The 26,834-nt window shown below is 47.6% G+C and overlaps 1 long non-coding RNA gene and 1 pseudogene across 2 annotated transcripts; one reads left to right on the plus strand and one right to left on the minus strand.

Moving 5' to 3' along the window:
- The first annotated feature begins 11,629 nt into the window (after positions 1-11,629).
- LOC146346565 (uncharacterized) lies at positions 11,630-25,645 on the plus strand. Its single transcript, XR_014789964.1, has 3 exons — positions 11,630-11,684; positions 13,846-14,207; positions 23,802-25,645. It is a non-coding gene; the product is annotated as an uncharacterized LOC146346565 (long non-coding RNA).
- On the minus strand, positions 16,695-17,794 carry LOC146346566 (mas-related G-protein coupled receptor member A1-like; annotated as a pseudogene). Its single transcript, XR_014789963.1, has one exon. The product of XR_014789963.1 is annotated as a mas-related G-protein coupled receptor member A1-like (transcript).
- Positions 25,646-26,834: the final 1,189 nt, after the last annotated feature.

Genomic DNA, 26,834 nt, shown 5'->3' on the forward strand with positions numbered 1-26,834 from the left:
GCCATTTATGCAACATTACAGGTGTAAATGGTCCATTTAACCTGTAATGTTGCACAAATGGCCACTTTACGGCCACCACTTATGTCAAATCTGCCTTTCTGGAAAAGGCCGAACCTCCATTCTGCACTGTGGGGCCTGCCATGTTTGCCCAACTGGGCATGCGCTGAGTTGGGCAAGTGCGGTGGTCTGTGAACTGGCATCCAGGGGGCCAGGCCAGCAAGAAATCATAATGCTTCAAGCCCGAACCCGACACCTACGCCATCCCTAGCTGAGACCCCTACTCATGGCTAAGAACATTCTATGTATGGCATGGTAGAGGTGGCCTGAAAGACGGGAGTCAAGGAATTGATGGAGGACAGAGACTTGTGGCCCTGCCTCTCCCCTTTCCCAGGGTTTCCCACTGGGCATAGTTCCCAAGAAGGCAGTGGGGGAATTCCGATTGATTCATCACTTATCCTATCCCATGGGGGAAACAGTTAATGACGCTATTCCTGCCCACCTGTGTACAGGACATTTTTTGATTATACTGTCTAAAAGGTTCAGTAGCATGGGAAGAGGGTGCTGTAAGGTAAATGTGACATCAAATCAGCATGGGCCTCTTTCCTGTCCATTTGAGATGTATAGGCATCTCTGTGTCATGTGCCATCTTAATGAAGTTCAGTACAATGTGGGACTGAGCTTTGAGGAGGCAAACGGATCCTGTTAATACAGTCCATTAGTGGGACAATTTCTTATTTGGTGGGCCTAAAGATGTAGGGCTGCACTAGGCATTCATGCAGGAATTCAAAGAATTAGCCTCTAAGTTGGGTAATCCCCCGGTTGAGGAATAAACTAGGGATGTCAGAGAATTCCACGATGGATCTCAGTGAGGCCAAATGCCAGTGCATTCGGCCACCCGAAATCCATTGCGGAATGGCCTGCCACCCCCCCATCCCCCGCGGATCCCCCCCGGGACGAGACTTACCTGGGGCGGATGTTCCGGACAGCAGCGGCTCCAGCGGCGGCTGCGGCAGGGGCACCTGATCTTCCAAACGGCTGCTGCCGCCGCCATTTGCAATCTGTGTCTTCTTCTTTTTTTCCCCCCATAGACGTAATAGGCTACGTAAAGACTTACGTAGCCTATCACATCTGGGTTAAAAAAAAAACACGCGTATGCAAATGGCGGCGTCTACAGCCGCCGCCATTTTGTTCCTTATTTTTCGCCATCTTAGTCTACGTCAATGTTTATGTAGACTTAAGACGAATAAAAGAAAGGGGAACGTAAATAGTGCCCACTACGCTATTTGCGTCCCCCTTACTTTTCTTCGTCTTAGTCTACATTAATATTGACATAGACTAAGATGGCAAAAAATAAGGAATGCAAATGGTGGCAGCCGTAGCCGCCACCATTTGCGTACACTTTTGTTGTTGTTGTTGTTACCCAGAGTGCTCCGCGGCCAGAAATCCGGCTGCAGACGGCCCTGGCCTGGGCCTGGCCGGCTGCTCCGTGGAGCTGCCGCGGAGCACAGCTGGCCATCAAGGATTCCGGGGGGGAGGACCGGATTGCCTCCCCCCCATCGAGGATTCCGGGGGGAGGGACGGAACGCCTCCCCCCCATGAACAGAATTCACGAAAAGGTAAGTCACTTTCGTACATCCCTAGAATAAACCGAACAGGGCTCCTCGCTCAGTCTCACTGTCTTGGGAATTGAAATCACGACTGAATCGCCGTTCTTTCAGCTCCCAGAAGATAGGGATGTCAGAGAATTCCACCACGGATCTCGGTGAGGCCAAATGCCAGTGCATTCGGCCCCCCAAACTCCATGACGGAACAGCCAGCCCCCCCATGGATCCCCCCAGGATGAGACTTACCTGGGGCGGATGTTCCAGGCGGCGGCTGCAGTGGTGGCGGCAGCGGCAGCTGGTCTTCTGACTGGCTGCTGCCGCCGCCATTTGCAGTCTTGTCTTTTAAAAGAAAAAAAATGACGTGATAGGCTACGTAAAGATTTACGTAGCCTATCATGGCTGGGTTTAAAAAAAATGCATATGCAAATGGCGGCGGCTGCGGCCGCCACCATTTGTGTTTCTTATTTTTGGCCATCTTAGTCTATGTAAATATTTACATAGGCTAAAACGGTGAATCAAAAAGGGATGCAAATAGCTCCCGCTACGCTATTTGCATTCCCCTTTATTTTCGACGTCATAGTCTACGTAAATATTTACGTAGACCAAGATGGCCAAAAATAAGGAACGCAAATGGTGGCGGCCATTTGTTTTTTTACCCAGAGCCCTCCGCAGCCAGAAATCCGGCTGCAGATGGCTCTGGCCTGGCTGGGCCTGGCCAGCTGCTCCGCGGAGCTGCCATGGAGCACAGCTGGCCATGGAGGATTCCGGGGGGAAGGAACAGATTACCTCTCCCCCCGTCGAGGATTCCGGGGGGAGGGACGGAATGCCTCCCCCTCCCATCATCAACATAATCCGCAGAAAGGTAAGTGACCTTTGTACATCCCTACCGGAAGAACAAAACCATCGGCTTATGTGCAGGATGCAGGAGTTTTTGGTATCATGTGAAGTAAGGCTGTGAAACCTACAGGACCTGGTGAGGATTCTAAATTTGGCCGCAGAGCAATAGCAGGCAACAAAGATTGAATTTAATATAACAGGGTATTGTTTTGCAGGGAGGACTTGAAGACTGAGGCTGAATTGCAAGGGCACTTTGATATAGCAGGGGTGCACAGCTTCAGTTTCTATTTTCAGTTTGGAGTGATAGATTGATTCTTCTATATTGGGATCCCCAACCCCTGGGCTGCAGACCAGTACCGGTCTGTGGCCTGTTAGGTACCGGGCCATAGGGGTGTGCGAAACCCCCTTACCTTGGGTCTGCAGGGATCCGCAGGGGGGGAGGCGATCCATCCCTCTCCCCCTGGAATCCTTGCTGGCCCTGGCCAGCTCCGCTCCACGGAGAGTCCACAGAGCTACTGGCCGCCTCCAGCCTCTGGCAGACTTCTGGCTGCTGGGCCACAAATGGCATCTGTGTAGCTATTTGTGTCCCTGTTCTTCAAGTAATAGGCTACATAAATCTTTACGTAGCCTACTACTGCAAAGAACAGGGACGCAAATGGATATAAAGCTGAAAATGTTGAAATCGTGAAGTCTGTATGAGACATCTGTTTGGTTTATAATTCAATAATAAATTCAATTAATTTGACTTCCCAAACTAATAGGTTAACCAGTATGCAATTATCTGTCAGCGTTTTGCACTTCTCCAAATTTTTCAAAACAGTTCTCAGATTAAAATAAAAAAAGTGCACCAATTGCATACTTTAGGAGAAATGCATACAAAAGTGCATATATTAGCAAAAATTCACATATAAGTGCACAAATTTGGGAAAATGTGTACAAAAATAGAAAACAAAACAAACAGATTTGTCCATTTGTACATGAAACAGAGGTGTCATGTAGGTTTCAGTCTACACCTGGAAGTGTTGGGACAAACAAACACACGATGGATAATTCTCCTGTTTTTGTAAACATACAAATGAGTTATTACTCAGATTTCTCTCCGATCTTAGGTTAAACACGCAGGTTATTTTCTCCTGCCTTCTGAGTATTGTGCTTTATTCTTTGAGGAATTCCTTTCCTCCTACCACTGGGTAACACCACTAGGGATATATGACAATTTTGCTTCAATTCACAAATCACTCCAAAATGCCCCATTTGCAAACCTAAATGTTAACACGAATGCATGCTGTCCGAAAATGTTCGTGAAATCCTGAATGTGTGTTCACTTTAGCAAAATATGAACTTAAAAAATTTACAGCTTTTGAAAATGCACAACAATAGAAATGCACAACATTTGAAAACTGCACAACTTAAAAAAATTCAAAACTTGAGAAAGGCACAAATGGAGAAACATACATCTTTTGACGAATGCACACTTTTCCCATATGAATGAACCAAAACACAGCTTGCAGCTAGGGATGTACGAAACTCACTTACCTTTGCTCCGTCCCTCCCCCCGGAATCCTCGATGGGGGGGAGGCGATCCGGTCCTCCCCCCCGGAATCCTCGCTGGCCGTAGTGGCTGCCATTTGCATCCAGCCAAACAGCTGTGATAGGCGACGTAAGAATTTGTGTAGCCTATCACGGCTAACCTCAAAAAACCCCTAAAAACCCCGCAGCATACGCAAATGGCATATAATTAGGGATGTCAGAGAATTTCTCCATGAATCTCAGGGAGGCCGAATGCCAGCGCATTCAGCCCCCAGAAATTGGTGGTGAAACGGTCTGCCCCCCCGTCCCCCCCAGGATGGGACTTACCTTGGTTGAATCCTCCTGGCGGCGGTTCGGTGGCGGTTCTTCCGACCGGCTGCCACCGCCGCCATTTCCAGTAAAAAAAAAAAGAAAAAGTGATAGGCTACGTAAAGATTTACGTAGCCTATCACAGCTAGATTTTTAAAAAATACCATGATAGGTTACGTAGATGTTTACGTAGCCTATCACGGCTGAGTAAAAAAAAAAACCAAAAAACCGCGTATACGCAAATGGCAGCGCCCATGGGCGCCGCCATTTGTGTTCCTTATTTTGGCACGTATAGTCTATGTAAACATTTACGTAGACTACGGCGAAAATAAGGGGAACGCAAATAGCGTAGCGTCTACGCTATTTGCGTTCCCGTTATTTTCGCCACAGTCTACGTAAATGTTTACATAGACTACATGTGCCAAAATAAGGAACGCAAATGGCGGTGCCCACGGGCACCGCCATTTGCATACGACTGGGTTTTTTTTTTTTTACTCAGCCGTGATACGCTACGTAAGCATTTACGTAGCCTATCTCGGCTGACTGCAGGGACGCGAACGGCGGCAGCTACGACCACCACCATTTGTGGCCCGGCCGGCCAGGATTCGGGGGTGGAGGGACGGAGCGCCTCCCCCCCAGCCAGAATTTTGGGGGGAGGGACGGAGCGCCTCCCCCCCACCGCGAATCAAATTTTGTTCAAGGTAAGTGACTTCCGTACAACCCTACATATATATTTATATTAATATATAAAATCTATATTTTATGTACGTAAATATTTACGTAAGATAAATCGCGAAAAATAGGGAACGCAAATAGCATAGTGGACGCTATTTGCGTTCCTTTATTTTTCGCTGGTCTAGCCTACGTAAATATCTAAAGAATCCGGCCTCACTGGAATCCATGGTGGAATTCTCTGCCATCCCTACTTGCAGCTGAGAACAGGAGTGTCAAGGGCTCCTTGGAGGCCTCTCTCAGTCTAATCCAGTGGCCAAGTCCAGACACAGACAAAGGGATTCCTTTCAAAGCTTTATTCTTCTTTTACAACTTAACAACTCTACCATTTGCAACTAGATCTGAGCAGCAGAGTACCTATGCCCTAAGTTGGAACAGTTGGTCCCCGTCTGAAAGGGAATTACTGGCCAACCCCTGAACTTAAGGACTAGGGAGAGTCCCTCCCCTTTTCCCTTGGATCCTCTAGGCGCAGCAGTTGTTTGTGCGCCAACCGGGCACTACGCCTCCTTTCTGCGCCCTCCATTTGGCGCCGCTCTCTGCGTCGGCGTCGCGCGTCCACCACATCTGCTTCCCTCACTCTGTCACTCCCTGGACTGCTATCTAAGCTAGGAATGCTGGTGGGAGGAATCTCCATCAGCTGTTGGACCTGGGAAAGAGGAGTGCGCTCCTCTCCCAGGACCGACTGCTCTTCCTCAGAATCAGAACTACCCTGGGATTCTATGGGCTCAGTGTCCACCCTGACAAGGAGTGAGCTGAAACGAGCTTTGAAAATGCAGAGCTATGAAAAGAAAGCCCAGCCCTCTAAGAAAGACTAGATGAAACAGCACTTTTGTATCTTGTTTTCTTACAAATATGAGATATCAGGTGTAGTTTAACTGAGAACTTCATTAAGAAATAACTCCTTCCCTGCATCCTCCATTCTCTCTAGTCTCTGGTCAGTCCACCCCCTTTTCTACTGCTTCCTTTTCTTGAAAAGCCTCTAGACAATTGAATGGATTGACTGCCAGGATTCCCAATACTCACCCCTCAGCTGCCTCATACCTCCACAGAGGGATCAGGCTTTTCGGCCACCTGCAAATGGAGGTGAGTATGCAAGGACCTGATATGTGAAGACACACAGAATTCTGGCATTGGGGGCATGGCTATGTGTGCTATTTAAGCCTGGCCCCACATTCCCTTCACTGCACTTGCTGTTTGGTTAGCATCAGGGGCCAATCTGGAGTAGGGATATCAGAGAATTTCGCCACGAATCTCGGGGAGGCCAAATGCCAGTGCATTCGGCCCCCCAAAATTGGTGGAGAAACGGTCCGCCCCCCCGCCCCCCCTGGGACGGGACTTACCTTGTGCGAATGTCCCTGACGGCGGCATCTCCGGTGGAGGTTCGGCAGCAGTGGCTGCGGCGGCCAGTCTTCCAACCAGCTGCCGCCACCACCATTTCCAAGTTAAAAAAAAAACGTGATAGGCTACATAAAGATTTACGTAGCCTATCATGGCTAGATTTTTAAAAAACACCGTGATAGGCTATGTAAATGTTTATGTAGCCTATCACAGCTGAGTGAGAAAAAAAAAACCACGGGTACACAAATGGTGGCACCCATGGGCGCCTCCATTTGTATACATGTGGGTTTTTTTCTTTTTTCACTCAACTGTGATAGGCTAAGTAAACATTTACATAGCCTATCACAGCTGACTGCAGGGATGCAAACGGCTATGGCCGCTGTCATTTGTGTCCCGGCAGAACAAGATTCGCAGCGGGAGGGACGGGGCGCCTCCCCCCCGGCCAGAATTTCGGGGGGGAAGGACGGGGTGCCTCCCCCCGGCCAGAATTTCAGGGGGAGGGACGGAGCACCTCCCCCCCACCATGAATCAACTTTCGGGTTCAGGTAAGGGACTTTCGTACATCCCTAATCTGGAGAAGGGTGCTCAGGTGAAATGCAAGGCCTGAGGCCTAGTAGTTTGTTGACTTCTGGTTGAGTGATCTATGGTCCTGAAAGGCTGTTAGCAGAGAGGAGGAGCAGGCACCAGGCCTCATGCCAGGCCATGAAAACAGAAAGTGGTGGGCCTTTATTTTCAGCTCAGATAGCCCCAGGAGTGGAAAAGAAATATGCACTGAATACAATCTTAGCTTGATCAGATGCACTGGAGAAGGCCAAAGAGCTGGAAAATCCAAACCAACAGAACAATCTATCTCTGCTGCCTTGGTGAAGAAGGTTGGAGAACAAGAAATGGAGCCAGCAAACCAAAATAATAGGCCATCAAAGAGAAAACACCTACAATAAAGTGATAAAGTGAGAGTTAGGCAGCTTATTCTGGAGGGAAGAGGAATGGGAATTAAAGATGCTAAACACAGCCTGGGCGGAGAAGGGGAGAAGAATCCAAAGCAGGCATTCCTACTTTTCACTTTTCTCAGGACTCCCAAGCAACTTTACAGTATGTTTTAGACATGAGACAACACCTACAGGACATTGAACCATATGCTGGAGTCAACTTACAGCAAGCCCAATGAAAACAGGAAAGGCATTATAATCAACAGCTGAGGCCTAGAGAGTTCCAACCAGTGAGAGAGTTTCACTACTGTTCCCACAGGTAGGGAGAAAATTGTTTGCACAATGGCAAGGGCCTTATGAAGGCAAGGGCCTTGGAAAAAGATATCCCACCCTGGTTCCTAAGCCAGATGGCAGTATTTGTTTCTGAATTGACTTCTGTAAGGTCAATTCAGTATTAAAGTTTAACACTTATCCCATTCCCAGAGCGTATGACAGGTTGGAACGGTTGGAGGCAGCCACTTACTGAACTACTTTAGTTCTTACTAAGGTTTATTTGTGAATCCCTTTAGCCCCTCTTCAAAAGAGCATACTGCTTTTCCCACCCCTATGGGATTGTTTCATTTGTAGATATGCCATTTGGACTACATGAGGTGGCCACAACCTTATAGAGACTAATGGATAAGATATTAGCATGATGATGCTGTGGCATATATTGCTGGTAATATTTTAATTTTCAGTCGCACTTGGCCAGATCATTTAAGATACATCTTGCAAGTGCTTTTGGCTTTACATCAGCACCTCCCACACAAATGTTTTATAGCATGCAAACAAGTCCAATATTTATGATTCATAGTTGGTGATGGCACCATACAACCAGTTCCTGATAAGATCATCTTCCTTAGTGTTTGGAAGACTCCCCCAAAAAACAACAACAAAGGATTGGACTGTTGTTAATGCAGGTTCATTGCTCATTTCTCCTCCTAAGTCACTCATAGGAACATAGGAAGCTGCCTTATACTTAGTCATACCATTGGTTAGGGATGGGAGGATTCCCTACCTGCTGGTCCGAGTGGGAATCCGCCTGTGGGGGGAGGCGATCTGTCCCTACCCCTGGAATCCGTTGGAATCTGCAGTGATCCCATGGAGCTGGCTGCTGGCTCTGCAGGATCACTGCGCGGAGGAGCCAGCTCAGACCGGATTCCGGAGGGAGGCGGAGGTAAGTGCTCCATTCTGCTATCAACTCCAGAGGCCGGATTCTTTGGAATCTGGCCTCATTGGGGTCCATGGCAGAATTCTCCACCATCCCTACCATCAGTACATCTAGTCCAATATTGCAGACACTGACTGGCAATGGCTCTCCAGGGTTTCCAGCAGGAGTTTTTTCTGCCTTACCTGGAGATGCCAGGGATTGAACTTGGGACCTTCTGCATGCAAAGCAGGTGCTTTACCCTCTGAGCTACAGACCTTTGACTGTCCTAATTACCTTGAAAGGTCAACTGGTCACTGCAAGCTGAAAAGACTTTCCAAGTCCTCTGATCTTGTCTATGTCACCAGCCTGTGTTAACGTTCACCAGATTTTTCAAAACTATTACTATTCCAAATAGATGCATCAGCTGTTAATTCAGGGGCAGTTTTAGCCCAGGGAAAAGCGGATTCTCTTAAATTTGATTCCTTATAATGTCTGTGGTTTTCTAGTTGCAAAAGTTGTAATAGTTTCTATATACTCATTTATAATATTGTAAACATGTAATTTAAAGCTCAATAAAATGATATTTTAAAAGGGGGGAGAAAAAAGTTGATGGAGTGAGAACAGAAATATGCTACAACTGTTAAAGGGCAAATCCTCAATTTATGACGCCATTTGTGGTGGGGCACCTTTTATCCAGAGAACAGATCATGCTCCTTTATGATGGTTACATCAGATGAAGGATTCCAGCTCCAGATTGACATGCTGGTATGTCACTTTCCAGCCTGATTCTTCCATAGTACAGCACAGACATAGCCATCAACATACTAATATAGACTTTTTCTCTCAACAGGGACCTTAGAGAACATCTTTAGCATTTTAGCTTTCTAAATTTTTAGCTTTGCTGTTTTAAATCTGTATTTTAAACTCCTGCACTGCTGCTAGGTTTTATGGTGGTTGTATTATTATAATGTGGTTTTAATGTTCTATATATTTTAAATTGTTTTATTGTGTGTTGTTTGGTTTTCATTTTTGTGAACCGCCCAGCGAGCTTCGGCTATTGAGCGGTATAGAAATGGAATAAATAAATAAATAAATAAAATCTTCTAGGTATTCCCTCTTTGGCTGGGGAGTATGTAAGTAGTCATCAGGGATCACAGCCCCTTACCCCTTACTACTTGGCTTTATATAAGAGCCCTCAGTAAAGATGGGCTGCTTGGAGCAGCACAGAAGAATCAGCTGTGCTATTGCCAAGGGCAATTGGGAGGCTCAAACCCTAAACACAAGAAGCCAATGCCTGCTTGCTGAGTAATTGGGAAACCCCAGAAATACCACTGAGCAGCCTTAGGCAATCAGGAGGAGTATTAGGGCAGCAGGAAAATACTGACAGGATTGATGGGAAGGGGAGGGAGTTAAAAAGGGCGAAGAAAGCAAAGGGGAAATGGCAAATCCATTTCCCTTTTGAAAATGAGGAAATCAGAAGAAAATAGAAACCCAAGAAGGAAAGAGGAAAGGAGCCAGCAGATTGCAATAATACGTTCTGAGAAAGAAAATTCCCCCAGCAAAGAGAAGTTAGCGGGAAGTCCTAACTAGATGGGAGTGGTAGTTACTTATACGTTTAGCTTTATTGAAATAGATATCCAGTACTGTAAGTGGTTAAGTTTATGGTTAATCAGTGCTATAACTGGTTAAGTCTGAACATGGAAGATATGGATCAGAGTGGGTTTGATGTTCCGCTCCCTGTAGACCAAATGGGAACGGATCGTCACTGAGCTCCTGCTCAGTGCCAATAATACAAAAAGGGGATTCCTGTGATTTTCCTGCCAGAGCTGCAGGGAAAGGAAACCCTTTGGGGCCCAAGTGGATCACATATTTAGAGTTATGGCTCAGGAGGACACCCCTCAACACAAAAAGTATGGTCACACTATTCCACCAGTCCTGCTGAAGACCATTTCCATGAAGGCTTCTCCTCCCTCACCTGTCACCACCAGCAGCCATTCCAGCAGCCTGAGCTGAGGGAGTGGGAAGTAGGACCATTCTATCAGTCCTGCTGGAAGTCTTAATTTTCCCTACTTCCTTCCCCATTCCTTTTTCCTGTTTGTGTCTTTTTTATATTGTAATCCTGTGGGCAGGGGCTGTCTTGTTTTAATGATTATACGTAGGTTGTTACAGGAACCTCTTTGGCCGAGGAGTGGCATAAAAATATTTTTAAACAATAAATACATGCTGTGAACTTGTCCATAACAGGAAGCCAAGGAACCACAGAACAAGGTGTAGCCAGTAGATTAGGGAACATGGAGGAAACCCTGGAAACCTTACTATCTTTCATTAAACTTGTACTGCAACTGCTTACTGGTACAGACTTGCAGAATGGCCACCATCTTAGGCAAATCCATAAAAGGGATAAAGAAGAAAGAGGAATATGCCCTTTGTTGGGAACTTGTTCATAGACAATGTAATCCTAGAACAAGTTTCTCTGTCTGTCCCAATGTTCCTCTTTAACACACACACTCATACAGATTTTGAAGGGTGTCTTCAAGGTAGCAAAGCCAGGCTCTTTCCCTCAAAACAAGCATCAGCTGCACTTTCCTTGCTGTGGAATTGTGCCAAAGAACTTCAGCTTAGTGAGACTGTGCTCTTATCAATTTGCTGCAGAAGAAAGTAGGAGCAACCAAGAAACATGTCATGTAAAAGCTGAAAGAGGACATTTTTTTAATTAAATTCCCACTGTAGAAACCCCAAGCATGGGGAGACTGTTGGATCTATATAAGCTAGCAAAGTTTATAATCAAGAGTAGGGATGTCAGAGAAATCTGCTGTGGATTCAAATGAGGCCAGATTCTTTGGAATTTGGCCTCAGGAAGCTGCAGTGGATCGGGACCACTTGCCTCCGCTCCAGGAGGACTGGAGGCGGAACGGCACTCAGCTGCTTCTTGCCAGCCAGAGCCGTTCGTCACCTCCCTGTCCCTGCTAATTGCCATGTCTTTTTTTAAAAAAAAAGGGCGATTGAGAGGATGTGCCCATAGACTTAAACACAAATAGAGCAATGAATCTTGCATATAAGTCTAAGTGTCCATAGGCTTATACAGAAGATTCATGGCTCCATTTGCGTCTAAGTCTATGGGCACATCCTCCTGATCAGCATTTTTTTTTTTTTTAAAGACATGGCAATCGGCAGGGACAGGGAGGAGGCAAACGGCTCCGGCTGGCAGGAGGGAAGGTAAGCGGCCCCCAAGCCAGTTCCCCCCCCCTCTGGAATCCAAGCAGAGTGGAGCTGCTCTGGAGGATTCTGGGAGGGGGGAGGAACAGATCACCTCCCCCCCCGCCACGGATTCCCCACCGGAACAGACCGTGGGGAATCTGTACACCCCCAATCAAGAGCCCAGAAATGTCATTATTTTCAACCCAAAGGAGCAGCACTATCTTCCCACTCCTTGGAATTGTTTTCATACACTCAGAAAGCAATCCTGTAGTCCTGTGGAATATATCTCAGGAGCCACAGGATCATGTGGATGTTTCTCTCCAAAGATGGAGACAGATCTCCACCCCTGGAGAGGAAAAGCTGAGCATGGATCTCCACTCCCAGCCAGCGTGGAAGCCCCCGTGGTGGCTTCCTCCCCAAGGTCGTTGGGGGTGTGCCAGTGGGAGAAGGGAGAGGCAGTCACAGGGAATATTTCAGCATCTCATCTGCACATCTCTTGGATGAAAAATACTATGGTAATAAATTGGGACTAGGACAACATTGGGCATCATTCCTGGCCCCAGGCACTCTATCCTCCCCATCTGGATTAGGGCCTGAAAGACCAAGGAAAAGTGTGGATGTGTGCAGTTTAAGTTGCAGGCAAGCACAATTTCTGACACTGTACAACATCATCTGTAACCACAGGGCACATCAGTTAAAGCATGAGCTCTGGCTTCCAGTTTCCTGGTGTGCTTAAGTCAACATGAGATAACCTTGTTGTTGTTGTTGTTCAGTCGTTAAGTCATGTCCGACTCTTTGTAACCCCATGGACCATAGCACGCCAGGCCTTGCTGTCCTCTGCTCTCTCCCGGAGTGTGCTCAAGTTCACTGTTTTTCAGATTGTACCCCAGTACTGCTTTTCCCACCCTTTTGTTGACTATGAGTGCTACTCCATTTTAGGGATGTCAGAGAATTTCGCCATGAATCTCGGGGAGGCCGAATGCCAGCGCATTCGGCCCCCCGAAATCGGTGGCGGAACAGTCTGCCACCCCCCCTCCCCCTCCCCGGGACAGGACTTACCTTGGGCGGATCTTCCTGGCAGCTCCGGTGACGGTTCGGCGGCGGTTCGGTGGCAGCGGCTGCGGCGGCCAGTCTTCTGACCGGCTGCCGCTGCTGTCATTTCCAGTCTTGTTAAAAAAAAAAAAAAATGTGATAGGCTACGTAAAGATTTACGTAGCCTATCACGGCTAGATTTTCTAAAAAACACTGTGATAGGCTACGTGAATGTTTATGTAGCCTATCACGGCTGATTTAAAAGAAAAAAAAACGCGCGTACGCAAATGGCGGTGCCATGGGCACCGCCATTTGCGTTCCTTATTTTGGCATATCTTAGTCTACGTAAACATTTACGTAGATCAAGATGGCGAAAATAAGGGGAATGCAAATAGCATAGACGCTACGCTATTTGCGTTCCCCTTATTTTCGCCGTCTTAGTCTACGTAAACATTTACGTTCCCCTTATTTTCGCCGTCTTAGTCTATGTAAATGTTTACATAGACTAAGACATGCCAAAATAAGGAACACAAATGGCGGCGCCCATGGGCGCCGCCATTTGCATACGCGCGTTGTTGTTTTTTTCTTTTAAATCAGCCGTGATAGGCTACGTAAACATTTGCGTAGTCTATCACGGCTGACTGCAGGGACGCAAACGGTGGCGGCTATGGCTGCCGCCATTTGCGTCCCTGCTAGCCAGTGGCTGGATGTCCAGCCAGTGGCTGGATGTCCGGCCGCTGGCGGAGCCAGCTGGCGGCTCCGCAGAATCCCTGCAGAGCGGAGCCGGCCGGCCAGAATTTCGGGGGGGAGGGACGGAGCGCCTCCCCCCCCGGCCAGAATTTCAGGGGGAGGGACAGAGCGCCTCCCCCCACCACGAATGTCATCCTTCGAAAAGGTAAGTGACTTTCGTACATCCCTACTCCATTTCTTCTAAGGGATTCTTGCCCACAGTAGTAGATATAATGGTCACCTGAATTAAATTCGCCCATACCTATCCATTTTAGTTCGCTGATTCCTAAGATGTTGATGTTCAATCTTGCCATCTCATGTTTGACCACCTCCAGCTTACCTTGATTCATTGACCTTACATTCCAGGTTCCTAAACAATATTGGTCTTTACAGCATCGGATTTTCTTTTCACCACCAGATACATCCACAGCTGAGTGTCCTTTCGGCTTTGGCCCAGCTGCTTCACTCTTTCTGGCGCTACTTGGAAATTCCCTCTGCTCTTCCCCAGTTGTATATTGGACACCTTCTGACCTGAAGGGCTCATCTTCCGGCATCAGAGATAACCTTAACTCTGGCCTTAAACTGGCAGGTTGCTGTTGTTTTTTAATCATGGATAACAACTAGCTTCCTCACATTTAGCTGCCAATATGTGTATACATCTCAGATTGCTGCCTCACATCATCAGCTGGGTTGTGTTCGGTCTTCTCTGGCATCCACAATTAAAAAGGAACAGCTGCAGCAATTGAATCCCCAACATGTTTCAACACAGATCTTTATCAAGTAAGTGAAAAACTCTTAAGAAACTTTTCTGGAGGATTCCCTCTCCTTTACTTCTTCCAAAGAAGACTGAAATTTATTCTACCTTTCAAGACATATACCTTTCAGTCTTCTTCACACTCCTCAAACATATGAAAATGTCTGGACTATACATTTAGGCCTAGCATTGCACTAAGCTGATTTGTTGGTTCTACTTTGGCAGGTTTTTTGGTATGTGAAGTGGGGACCAAGCACAGTCACCACCAATACAACCCAAGCCCATGCTAAAGTATTTAGTGCTTTGGGCTCCCTCAGCCAAGTTAGATCTTGCCTCCAGTGTGAAGTAAAGGATTAGTAAAATCAACTACACTCCTTCACCATGCCAGAGGCCTTTAGAACTAAGATGTAAGGTCTTTCATTTTCAGAGCTAGAGATGTCTTTTTGCCAAGTCGAGGCCTTTGTGTACATGGAGATTTCTGGTACAGACAGTGATGCCACTGACACGCCACCGCAAAAACCATCATGGGTGGGGCTGTGGTGTGTTTGTTTGTTTGTTTGTTTATTTGCCACCCATCTGGCCGGCTACCTGGCCTCTCTAGGCAGCGCACAATACTAATAACATGAAATACAACGAATTTACATGGTTGAGGAATAAGAAGTGACTGTATAATAGGGGGCAGAGAAGACATATTTGGAAGACTGAGGACCAACAAGAATGGAGATTTCATGAAAAAAATGCTTTTCAACTGTTGTGCTTTTGTTGGATCTGTTGAATCTGCTTGATCACTCAAGTAGTGCATAGCACTGGATCAACTGTTCAGCTGGGTATATCAGAACCTCATGGAATCTAGTGATCATAACTGCAGCCAGGACAGAATCCAGTGGATCAATGAAGAGCCAGTGCAGCAGCTGATGAGTTATGGGCATTTTTTTATTGATCGATTGATAGCAAGTATTGCTAATCCACCTTTCAAGACCATACAAAAACACTTGCAAATATAACAATGTTTTTAAACCACAAATTACCATTGTTGATAAAACAACCAGTTGTAAGATATGCTGCCAATGGTATAATACCATTTAAAATACAGCTCAGCTCAGAAAAGTCAAATAAGGCCAAGATGAGGAGCAGCATATACAATAAATAAAGACAACGAAGATATTTTTAAAGCCAAGGCTGATGGGGCCATCTCTCAGGAAGGAATTCCAAAAAACATTGAGGAAGTTCTTTCTCTACTGCCTGCCAACCATACTGAGCTTGAATGCCAGTGGGCCGGTGAGTAGAGTCTACAAGGGAAAGGCAGAATTCTAGTTGAAGCCATAGGACACAGTCACCCAATCAAAACATGTATGGGAGTGTAGGACTTAGTTCTTTATTTCTCTATGGGTTCATAATTCAAATGTATATAGCCAGTAATATTTTTGTTACCTGTATTCTTTTTGAAATGGGTCAATTTTTTAATCTCACCTTGCTAAATGGATTGTGCCTCCATAACTTTTAGAGTCTTTAACTCAGGACTTTGATAGGACTTCTTGAGAGGCATAACTTTCAACTTCAACATATGGATTCTGTCTGAAAGCAATTAATTTCCATGTTGCAGTAACTTTGTCCTTCCCCTCTCAGTGCCACCGCCATCATCGTCATCATCATGTATAAGGGCAATGAAGGATGATTTCTACTTCCTAGATGTAGAATCTGTGGTAATCCTCATAGAATAGTAGGGTTGGAAGTAGGGATGGGGGAGAATTTCTCCCCGAAACTTTGGGGGGCCGAGTGCCAACGCATTCGGTGCTCCGAAGGTTCGGGGAGAAATTCTCCGTCCCCCCCCCCCGGGATGGGACTTACCTTTCACGAATGTCGCTCCCGGAGGCAGGTCCCGGCGGCGGTTCGGCAGGTCTTCATCAGGGGCGGGGTTGCCCTTATTTTCTCCGTAGTCTATGTAAATCTTTACATAGACTACAGGGACCAAATAAGGAATGCAAATGGCAGCTCCCTATGGGGGCCGCCATTTGCGTACGTGCTTTTTTTTTTTTTTTCAAAGTCACCCGTGATAGGCTACGTGACGATTAACGTAGCCTATCACGGCTGACTTTGCAGATCTAGCCGTGATAGGCTACATAAATCGTTACGTAGCCTCTCACTGGGCTTTTTTTTTTTCTTTTTTTTTTCTTTTGAAGTTCGCAGCTGGGGAGACAGGGCGCTTCTCCCCGGCCTGAATTTCAGCCGGGCGAGGTGGGAAGCCTCCCCCCGGCCTGAATTTCGGCCGGGCGAGGCGGGAAGCCTCCCCCCCTGGCCTGAACTTCGCGGGGAGAAGCGAAGCGCCTCCCCCCACCGCAAAGCAAGCTGCGAGACCAGGTAAGTGACTTTCGTACATCCCTAGTTGGAAGGGGGCTACAAGCCATTGTGGGCTTTTAAATTAATCCTGTGGGCTTTTAAGTTAACCCAGGCTTTTCTAGAATGCTTGGATAGAAAGTATAAAGGAACCTGCATCATTAGAACTATAATGACAAAGCTATAAGCTTTATGCTGTTATGGGAGCATCATAGTTGGGCATGAACAGGGAATTCTGGTTCCTCTGCATTGTCTTCCTCCTCCTTAAAAACTTTCTCCAGTATAATCTTCATTGTCTCCCTAGATCGACTTCTGTCTTCCCACCAGGAAATAGATGACTGGGTTAACTGCTGTTTAGAGCAGCACACATGTAGGCATATTCATAGAAATAGGGATTATCAAAATGGGAAATATGTAGGGAGAGATATTGAATGGCATTCACTGGAAAAGCACACAGCAGGAAGAAGACGAGTAGTGTAAGCAAGACGGATGATAAAAGCTTTTCCCACTTACGCTGTGGTGATATTAAGCAGACTTTAATGAACAGGGTTACAGTGGAGATACACATGATCCATGTGAAAAACAGAGCATTCAGAAGAAACGGGTAGAATCATAGGTTACAATAATGGTTAGGAAGAGAATGACATGAAGAGGAGAAAGAAGGAAGATGGAGATCCAAATTATGGCACATATAACGGTGGACAAATGTGGTAGGCTGGTGGCTGGTGGCATTGATACCAAAGTGGGAAGAAGAGTGACACACACCTGTCGATGCTGATGACTGTCAGGAGAAGTTGACTACAGCTGTATGTGAATAGGGAGAGAGTGTGAAACAGAGACTTAAGGGGATCTTCATACTGGATATAATCCAATTTGGCTACAAGCCAATAAGTATCGATCACAATTACACCTGTGGCCACATGGAAGTCAGCTATGGCGAGGTTCAAGAAGTAGGTGGTCATAGGCGTATATTTTATTTATTTATTTATTTATTTATTTATTTCTATACTGCCCAATAGCCAAAGCTCCCTGGGTGGTTCAAAAAAATTAAAACCAAAGAGCACACAGTAAAACATTTAAATATAAAAACATTAAAACCACAATATAACTATACAACCAGAATAAAACCTAGCATCAATGCAGAGATTTAAAATATAGTTTTAAAACAGCAAAGCTAAAAATCTAGAAAGCTAAAATGCTAAAATGCCTGGGAAAATAAAAAAAAAATGTCTTCACCTGGTAGGTGGCAGGCGAACCTCACTAGGGAGCTCATTTCACAGTCAGGGTGCCACAGCAGAAAAAGCCCTCCTCCTGGTAGCCACCCGCTTCACTTCCTTTGGCAGGGGCTCACGGAGAAGGGCTGCTGAGGATGATCTTAAGGTCCGGGCAGGCACATATGGGAGGAGGCGATCCTTCAGGTAACCTGGCCCCAAGCCATTAAGGGCTTTAAATGTTAATACCAGCACTTTGAATTGGGCCCGGAAATGGACTGGCAGCCAGTGCAGCTGGAAAAGTACTGGTGTAATATGAGCTCGCAGGCCAGTCCCTGTTAACAATCTTGCTGCCCTATTTTGGACCAGCTGAAGATTCCGGACTGTTTTCAAAGGCAGCCCCACGTATAACACATTGCAGTAATCCAGACGAGAAGTTATCAGAGCATGGATAACTGTACCTAGGCTATCTCTGTCCAGATAAGGGCATGGTTGGTATACCAGCCTAAGCTGATAAAAAGTGCTCTGTGCCACTGAGTTCACCTCTGCCTCAAGTGACAGTTCTGGGTCCAAGAGCACCCCCAAACTATGAATGTGATCCTTTAGGGGAAGTGTAACCCCCTCCAGAACAGGTAGAATATCACCTAGCCGGGCAGGCGAACCACCCACTGATGGTACCTCTGTCTTGTCTGGATTGAGTTTCAATTTATTGGCCCTTATCCAGTCCATTACTATGCCCAGACACTGATTCAGAACCGGCTCTGTTTTTCACATCACCTGGGTTTGATGAGAAAGAGAGGTAGAGATGGGTCTCATCCTCATACTGATGGCACCTCATCCCACACCTCCAGATAACCTCCCCCAGTGGTTTCATTTAGATGTTAAACAGCATGGGGGATAAAATAGAGCCCTGTGGAACCCCATGGCATAATTGCCATGGCACAGAGCAATAATCCCCCAGCACCACCTTCTGGAATCAGCCATCCAAGTAGGAGATGCAGTACCTCCGACTCCCAACCCTGACAATCTGTCCAGAAGGATAGCATGATGGATGGTATCGAAAGCTGCTGAGAGGTCCAGGATAATCAGTAGGGTCACACTCCCCCTGTCCCTCTCCCAGAGTCCCAGCAAAGGTCATCCCACAGGGCGACCAAGGCTGTTTCTGTTCCAAAACCAGGCCTGAAGCCCAATTGAAATGAATCTAGATAATCCGTTTCATTCAAGACTGCCTGGAGCTGTCCTGCAACCACCTGCTTAAGCACCTTGCCCAGGAAGGGGAAGTTGGCCACTGGCCTATAATTGTTAGCGTCCTCCAGGTCCAGGTTAGGCCTTTTCAGGAGTGGTCTAATTACTGCCTCTTAAAGAGGCTGGCACCATTCCCCCTCTCAAGGAGGAATTTACAACCACCTGGACCCAGCTGGACATCCCCTCCTTCTTTGATGTAATAAGCCATGAAGGGCAAGGGTCAAGCACACAAGTGGTCAGTTGGATTTGGCCAAGCACCTTGTCTGCATCCTCAGGCCTCAGTAACTGAAACTCATCCAATCAAACTGGACCAGACGGTGCTCTGAATGCCTCTACCAATGGAACTGCATTAATTGTAGTGTCCAATTCATGATGAATCTGAGCGACTTTATCTTCAAAGTGTCGTGCAAACTCATCACAGCATGCAGCCGAGGGTTCCACAGTCTCTCTCCCTGGCTCAGAATGTAACAGGCCGCAAACCACTCAGAAAAGCTCTGCTGGATGACACTGAGAAGATGCAATGCTGGTGGAAAAGAACTGTCTCTTCGCCACTGTCACTGCCACAGAGTAGGCTCGATAATGAGCTCTAACTTGTGTTTGGTCAGACTCAGCATGAGTTTTCTTCCACCTGTGTTCTAGCTGTCTCCCCTCCTGCTCCATTGCCCTCAGCTTGGGTTTATACCAAAGAGCTGGCTGGGCTCTGCTCAGTGGGAGAGGGCACTTGAGCACGATTGTGTCAACCGCCTGAGTCATCTCTTCATTCCAAATTCCCCCAGAGCCCTCTGGAATCCATCAGAATCCATTAGCCTCCGGGGGCGGACCATTTTAATAGGTCCCCCACCCTTGCAGAGGGGAAAGGCTGCCAAGAGTCTAAACCTCAGCAGGAAGTGATCTGACTATGACAAAGGGACAGACGTTAACTCCTCCAGTTTCAGCTCACCATCGGGCTGATGACATGTTGGGACAGCCCGATGGTTGTCATGGCGGCCATGAAGTCCTGAGCCGCCCTGAATACAGGGGCTTGGCATGGAAATTGAGATCCCCCAGCACCATCATCCTAGGGGTCCTCAACACCAATTCCTTTTCATGCGGAAGCAAAGAAGCCAGGTGACAATTCCATCCCCCCCAAATACAAGAAGGCAGATATGAAGAGTGAAGGTGATCATTGAAAGTATTGCTGAATCACTACTGTTCTGATCTTTTTGAACATAGCCGCAATTTTCTGCAGCAGAGCCATTGTTTGTTAGGGAGACAGATATGGAAGGCTGAAATTTAAGAATTTCTGTTTTGGACTTAGGGATGTACAAAACGACTTACCTGTTTCGTTTCGTACATCCGCGGTGGGGGGGAGGCGCTCCGTCCCTCCCCCCGAAATCCTCAATGGCCGGCTCCACTCTGCGGTGACTCTGACAAGCCACCGGCCAGGGCAGCCCGCAGTGACATCTGGCTGCTACTGGGCTGCGCAGTGACACAAATGGCGGCCGCCGTAGCCACCACCATTTGCGTCCCTTTTTTTGCATCCCAAATACTTACGTAGCCTATCACGGCTAATGCAGGGACGCCATTTGCATCCCTGCGGAGGCGGTGATAGGCTATGTAAATATTTACATAGCCTATAACGGCCAAAAAAAATAAAAGGGAACGCAAATAGTGGCGGCTACGGCGGCCGCCACTTGCGTTCCCTTTTTTAGCCGTGATAGGCTACATAAATATTTACGTAGACTATCACGGCCAAAACAAAAAAAAAGGAACGCAAATGGCGGCCACCGTAGCTGCTGCCATTTGCATTACCCCTTTTTTTTTTTTTGCCGTGATAGGCTATGTAAATATTTATGTAGCCTATCACCACCTCCGCAGGGATGCAAATGGCGTCCTTGTGTTAGCCGTGAAAGGCTATGTAAGTATTTACGTAGCCTATGACGGCTAAAATGGTGAAGCGAATGGTGGCCGCAGGTGCGGCCGCCAATCGCAGAGCAGCACGAATGGCAGCAGGTGAGTGCTCCATTTCGGGCGCCGTTCGCGGGGTGGGGGGGCGGGGGCTTCATTCCACCATGGGTTTCAGGGGGCCGAGATCTGTGGCAGAATTCCCCGCCATCCCTAGTTTAGGTGCTTCTTCTTCTGTAGACAGAGGAGGATTCACTTCCCTGCCATTGAATTGAATAAGGATGCAACAGATGTTTTCAGCCTAGGGATGGCGGAGAATTTCTCCCCAAATCTTCAGGGGGCCGAGCGCCAATGCATTTGGCCCCCCAAAATCAGCGGTGAAATTCTCCACCACCCCCTGCCACCCCCCCCCCGGGATGGGACTTACTGTAGCCGAATGTCCCTCCCAGCGGCGGTTCGGCGGGCTTTCGGCGGGGGCGGGGGCGGCAGCCGGTCTTTCAACCGGCTGCCGCCGCCGCCATTACAGCTGAAGTAAAAAAACAAACAAACCCGTGATAGGCTACGTAACGATTAACGTAGCCTATCACGGCTAGATCTTCAAAGTCAGCCGTGATAGGCTATGTTAATCATTACGTAGCCTATCACGGGTGACTTCGGGAAAAAAAAAAGCGCATACGCAAATGGCGGCCCCCATGGGGGCCGCCATTTGCGTACGCGCTTTTTTTTTTCAAAGTCACCCGTGATAGGCTACATGATGATTTACATAGCCTATCACAGCTGACTTTGGAAATCTAGCCGGGATAGGCTACGTAAATCGTCACGTAGCCTATCACAGGGTCTTTTTTTGTTTGTTTTGCGGCCGGGGAGACGGGGTGCTTCTCCCCGGCCTGAATTTCGGCCGGGCGAGACAGGGCGCCTCCCCCCCCGGCCTGAATTTTGGCCGGGCGAGGTGGGACGCCTCCCCCCCTCGCCTGAACTTCGGGGGGAGAAGCGAAGCGCCTCCCCCCCACCACGAAGCCAAGCTGCAAAAAGGTAAGTGACTTTCGTACATCCCTATTTCAGCCTGGTCTTGCTTGGTTAATAGAAAGAAGCAATTTGAAAGTTCATTTAGAGTTGGACAGATCAGTCTATTTCCAATCTATGTCACTTTAACATGTATGTATAGGCCTGTCCTATCCCATTTCCATATCTGCAGTAGAATTTTTTTTGTAATTGTGGGCAATCTTTCAAAATCCCCAGATGTCTTCATCAAGTAAGATGTTGCAAAAAGCGGGGGGGGGGGAGATTGAGAGAGAGAGAGAGAGAGAGAGAGAGAGAGAGAGAGAGAGAGAAGAGAGAAGAGAAGAGAATAAAGAAGGGTGGCTTCATGTTGAAATAATTAAGTCTGCATTAGGGGTGTACAAAACCCCACTTACCTTGCTCCGCTGGGATCCACGGGGGGGGGGAGGCAATCTGTTCCTCCCCCTGGAATCCTCCCCAGCCAGCTCCACTCCACAGCGTGTCCGTAGAGCTGCTGGCCATGCCGATCCACAGCCGGGCTGCTGCAGACGCAAATGGTGTCCTGCGTAGGGGACGCCATTAGCGTCGCTGCTGTAGCCGTGATAGGCTACATAAATATTTATGTAACCTATCACGGGTAAAGCAGTGATGCAAATGGCATCCCCTATGCAAGTCATCATTCATGGCCGCACACTGGAGCATCGGCCAGCAGCGGCCGGATCCGGACCTCTGGAGGCAGGTAGCATCCAGTCCATGGGGACTTCATGGGGTGGTGGGGGGGATTGTAAAGAATCCGGCCTCACTGGAGTCTGTGGCGGAATTCTCCACCATCCCTAATCTGCATGGTCAAAGTTTTACGATGAAATACAGGAAGGGGCACAGATATAAATGGACTCTGCTAGGTAGGTTTCAGGGTGCATCTAGGGCTGTTGGGAGAAACAAGCACATAATGGCTGGTATCTTACTTCCGAAAATAGAAAATCAAATTGTTACTCAAAAGTTGTTTCTAATTTTTTGGCAAAACACACAGGTTCCTCCTTCCTCCTGAATATGGGACTTTACTCTATGAGAGTTTCCTTCCTTCCAGCCAGTAGGTAACAGCACTTAATATGGGTCCTATTGTGGCAGACACAGTTCGGGGGTCGCGGGCGGGGGTTGTGCGATGAATTTAGTGTTGAACCATAACCTGCTGTGCTAGTAGTTTACTTCCCGAAGGCAATGAAGCAGAGACAATTGCTCGATTTGTGCAGGCGGAAGAAACACACCCATATAGTAGATGCCCAAAGGCCTGGCCTACTGAGTGAGATGTAGGGAAGTACGAAAGTAACTTACCTTTCCGCGGATTATGTTGATGGTGGGGGGGGAGGCATTCTGTCCCTCCCCCCGGAATCCTGGCCGGGGGGGGAGGCGCTCCGTTCCTCCCCCCCGGAATCGTGGCCGGCCGGCTGTGCTCCGCAGCAATTCTGCGGAGCCGCCTGCCAGCTCCACCAGCAGCCGGACATCCGGCCTCTGGCTAGCAGGGATGCAAATGGCGGCGGCCGTGGCCGCCGCCGTTTGCATCTCTGCAGTCAGCTGTGATAGGCTACGTAAATGTTTACGTAGCCTATCACGGCTGATTTAAAACACACACACGCGTACGCAAATGGCGGTGGCCATGGCCGCCGCCATTTGTGTTCTTTATTTTGGCACGTCTTAGTCTATGTAAACATTTACGTAGACTAAGACGGCGAAAATAAGGGGAACGCAAATAGTGTAGCATCTTCGCTATTTGTGTTCCCCTTATTTTCGCTGTCTTAGTCTACATAAATGTTTACATAGACTAAGACGTCTGCCGCCATTTGCGTATGCGCGTTTTTTGTTTGTTTGTTTTTTTAAGTCAGCCGTGATAGGCTACGTAAAGATTTACATAGCCTATCATGGTGTTTTTTTAAAATCTAGTCGTGATAGGCTATGTAAATCTTTACGTAGCCTATCACTTTTTTTGTTTTTGTTTTAACCTGGAAATGGCGACAGTGGCAGCCAGTCAGAAGACCAGCCGCCGCAGCTGAACCGCCGCCGCAGCCGCCGCTGGAGCCGCCGCTGGAGCCGCCACCGCCAGGAAGATCCGCCCAAGGTAAGTCTCGTCCCGAGGGGGGGGGCGGGCTGTTCCGCTGATTTTGGGGGGCTGAATGTGCTGGCATTCGGCCTCCCCGAGATCAGTGGCAGAACTTTCGTACATCTGTAGCAGCCATATCGGGGGTCAGACTAAGTAGCCTCATGCAGTCTCATGCTTCATATTCTTGCTGAGCTCTTTCTCCCTTGAATATATTGTTGTAAGCTGACGAGACACAGGAATTCCTTGTCTTGTCAAAGGTCATACAATTGTATATCTTGTTCTCTGCTGTTCTCTTCTGTTGTCTCCTTATCATGGCTACCCTATAACCCAGTTCTTGTATTATAAACAATGGTGCTAGGAGAAGAAATGTTGAGGACTGCAACCCCACATGGGAGGGGGAGGAGGAGCCGTTTCATATGTGTCACAATGTCTATAAAAACAATGTGCTGATGTATTTCGGGGCTTCTGGCTCTTTGGAAATGATTCCAGCCTTAAGCCCGCGCGTTAAATAAAGAATCTCTTTTTCCTTCACTCCGTGGTCTCTCTGACTCTGGGTTCTGCAACACATCCCTATATATGCGCCGAACCCTCCAATAAATGACAGGAGAACGAGTGATGTTCAAATTCCATGTCAAAGCTCAGTTTGCCCAACTCGTTTTTGTTTATGACTTGTTTTTCTTCTCATTCACATTTGAATGGGGAAAGCATGCATCTCTGCATCCGGTTTTCAAACACGTGCACTTTTTCCACATTGACTAAAGCATGAAGATGTGTATTTTATTTTTTAATATGATTTTAAAGTATGCATTAAAAAGTACACAGTTTCCAAACACAACCACAAGGTCTAGAATGTGCAATATCCCTCCCCACCAAATGCGCTCATGCTCATGTTTAGGGTTGGAAAAAGGACAAGTTCAGATGGTTTCTGATTTGAAATGCATGTTTTTCCTGCTTGGGTTAGCCCATAAAATAATTATTATGTCGCAAATAAATTTAAATGAAAATTTCCTATGTATTTTAATTGATATAAGTTATTTTAAAATACTGATGATACTATATTTTAAAGGATCTTAATAGACTTAAAGTCTGTTGAGAGGTGGTAAACCCTCCATGTTAAGTACAATTTGCACTGATGTTTTCCTGGTATCATCTTAAGCAGTTTTAGATTGGATTCACAGACTTAGCTCTTCTAAAAGGAGCAGGGTGGGTGGGGAGAAGCAAATGATTTTTAGTTGGCATCATGACCTGGAATATTTACTTTTTAAAAACTCACACATGATCTTCAAGAACAATGAGCAACCCAAGCAGCAGAAATTGCAGTTGGAATTCAATACAGCCATTTGGTAGCTTGGAATCAGGAAGACTAACTAGCTCAGCCTAGGGCTGGATGCTCCCAATCTCATCTGATGTCAGAAGCTAAGGATCAGCCCTGGTTAGTACTACTTGGATGGGGAACTAGGGATGTCAGAGAATTCCGCCACAGATCTCGGTGAGGCCGAATGCCAGTGCATTTGGCCCCCCAAACTCCGTGGTGGAACGGCCTGCCCCCTGCCCCCCCCCCGCGGATCCCCCCCGATATGAGACTTACCTGGGGTGGATGTTCTGGGCGGCGGCGGCAGCGGCTGTTCTTCCGACCGGCTGCCGCCGCCATTTGCAGTCTGTTTTGTTTTTTGTTTTCCCCATTCGTGATAGGCTACGTAAAGACTTATGTAGCCTATCACGTCTTGGTTAACAAAAAAAAAGCATACGTAAATGGCGGCAGCTACGGCCACCACCATTTGAGTTCCTTATTTTTGGCCGTCTTAGTCTACATAAATATTTACGTAGACTAAGACAGCGAAAATAAGGGGGAACGCAAATAGTGTAGCGGACGCTATTTGCGTTCCCCCTTATTTTCGCCGTCTTAGTCTACGTAAATATTTATGTAGACTAAGACGGTGAAAATAAAGGGGAACGCAAATAGCATCCACTATGCTATTTGCGTTCCCCCTTCTTGTCTTTGTCTTAGTCTACGTAAATATTTACGTAGACTAAGACAGCCAAAAATAAGGAACGCAAATGGTGGCGGCCGTAGCTGCCGCCATTTGCGTACGAGTTTTGTTTTTGTTTGTTTTTTAACCCAGACGTGATAGGCTACGTAAGTCTTTATGTAGCCTATCACGGCTGAATTCAGGGACGCAAACGGCGGTGGCTACGGCCACCACCATTTGCGTCCCTGCTAGCCAGCAGCCGGATGTCCGGCTGTTGGCGGAGCCGGCCAGCAGCTCCGCAGAATCCCCGCAGAGCGGAGCCGGCCAGCCAGGATTCCGGGGGGAGGGACAGAGTGCCTCACCCCCCCAGTGGAACCCGGCAGAGCCAGGTAAGCAGGGTTTCGTACACCCCTATGGGGAACTGCCTAGGGATGTCAGTAGGGATGTCAGAGAATTCCGCCATGGATTCCAATGAGTCCGTGGCAGAATCTGTGGCGGAACGGCCCCCTGCCACCCCATGGAATCCCCCCAGGATGGAACTTATCTGGGGCAGATGCGGTGGTGGCTCCGGTGGCAGCTCCGGTGGCGGTAGCGGTTCCAGCTGGTCTCCCGGCCGGCTGCGGCTGGTTGCTGCGGCCGTCATTTGCGTTCTTGCAGCCATGATAGGCTACATAAGTATTTACATAGCCTATCACAGCATAGAGCAGGGACGCAAATGGCGGCCACTACGTAAATACTTACGTAGCCTACCACAGCAAAAGGCAACCACGCAAATGGCATAGCGGCCGCCATTTGCGCTGCCTTTGGCCATGATAGGCTATGTAAATACTTACGTAGCCTATCATGGCTTACTGCAAGGATGCAAATGGCAGCTGCTATGACAGCTGCCATTTGCGGCTGCAGCAGCCTGGCAGC

Source organism: Heloderma suspectum, chromosome 4 (assembly GCF_057233095.1).
Source record: "Heloderma suspectum isolate Gila_16-S chromosome 4, 16-S_ref, whole genome shotgun sequence".
In the NCBI taxonomy this organism is placed as follows: Eukaryota; Metazoa; Chordata; class Lepidosauria; order Squamata; family Helodermatidae; genus Heloderma; species Heloderma suspectum.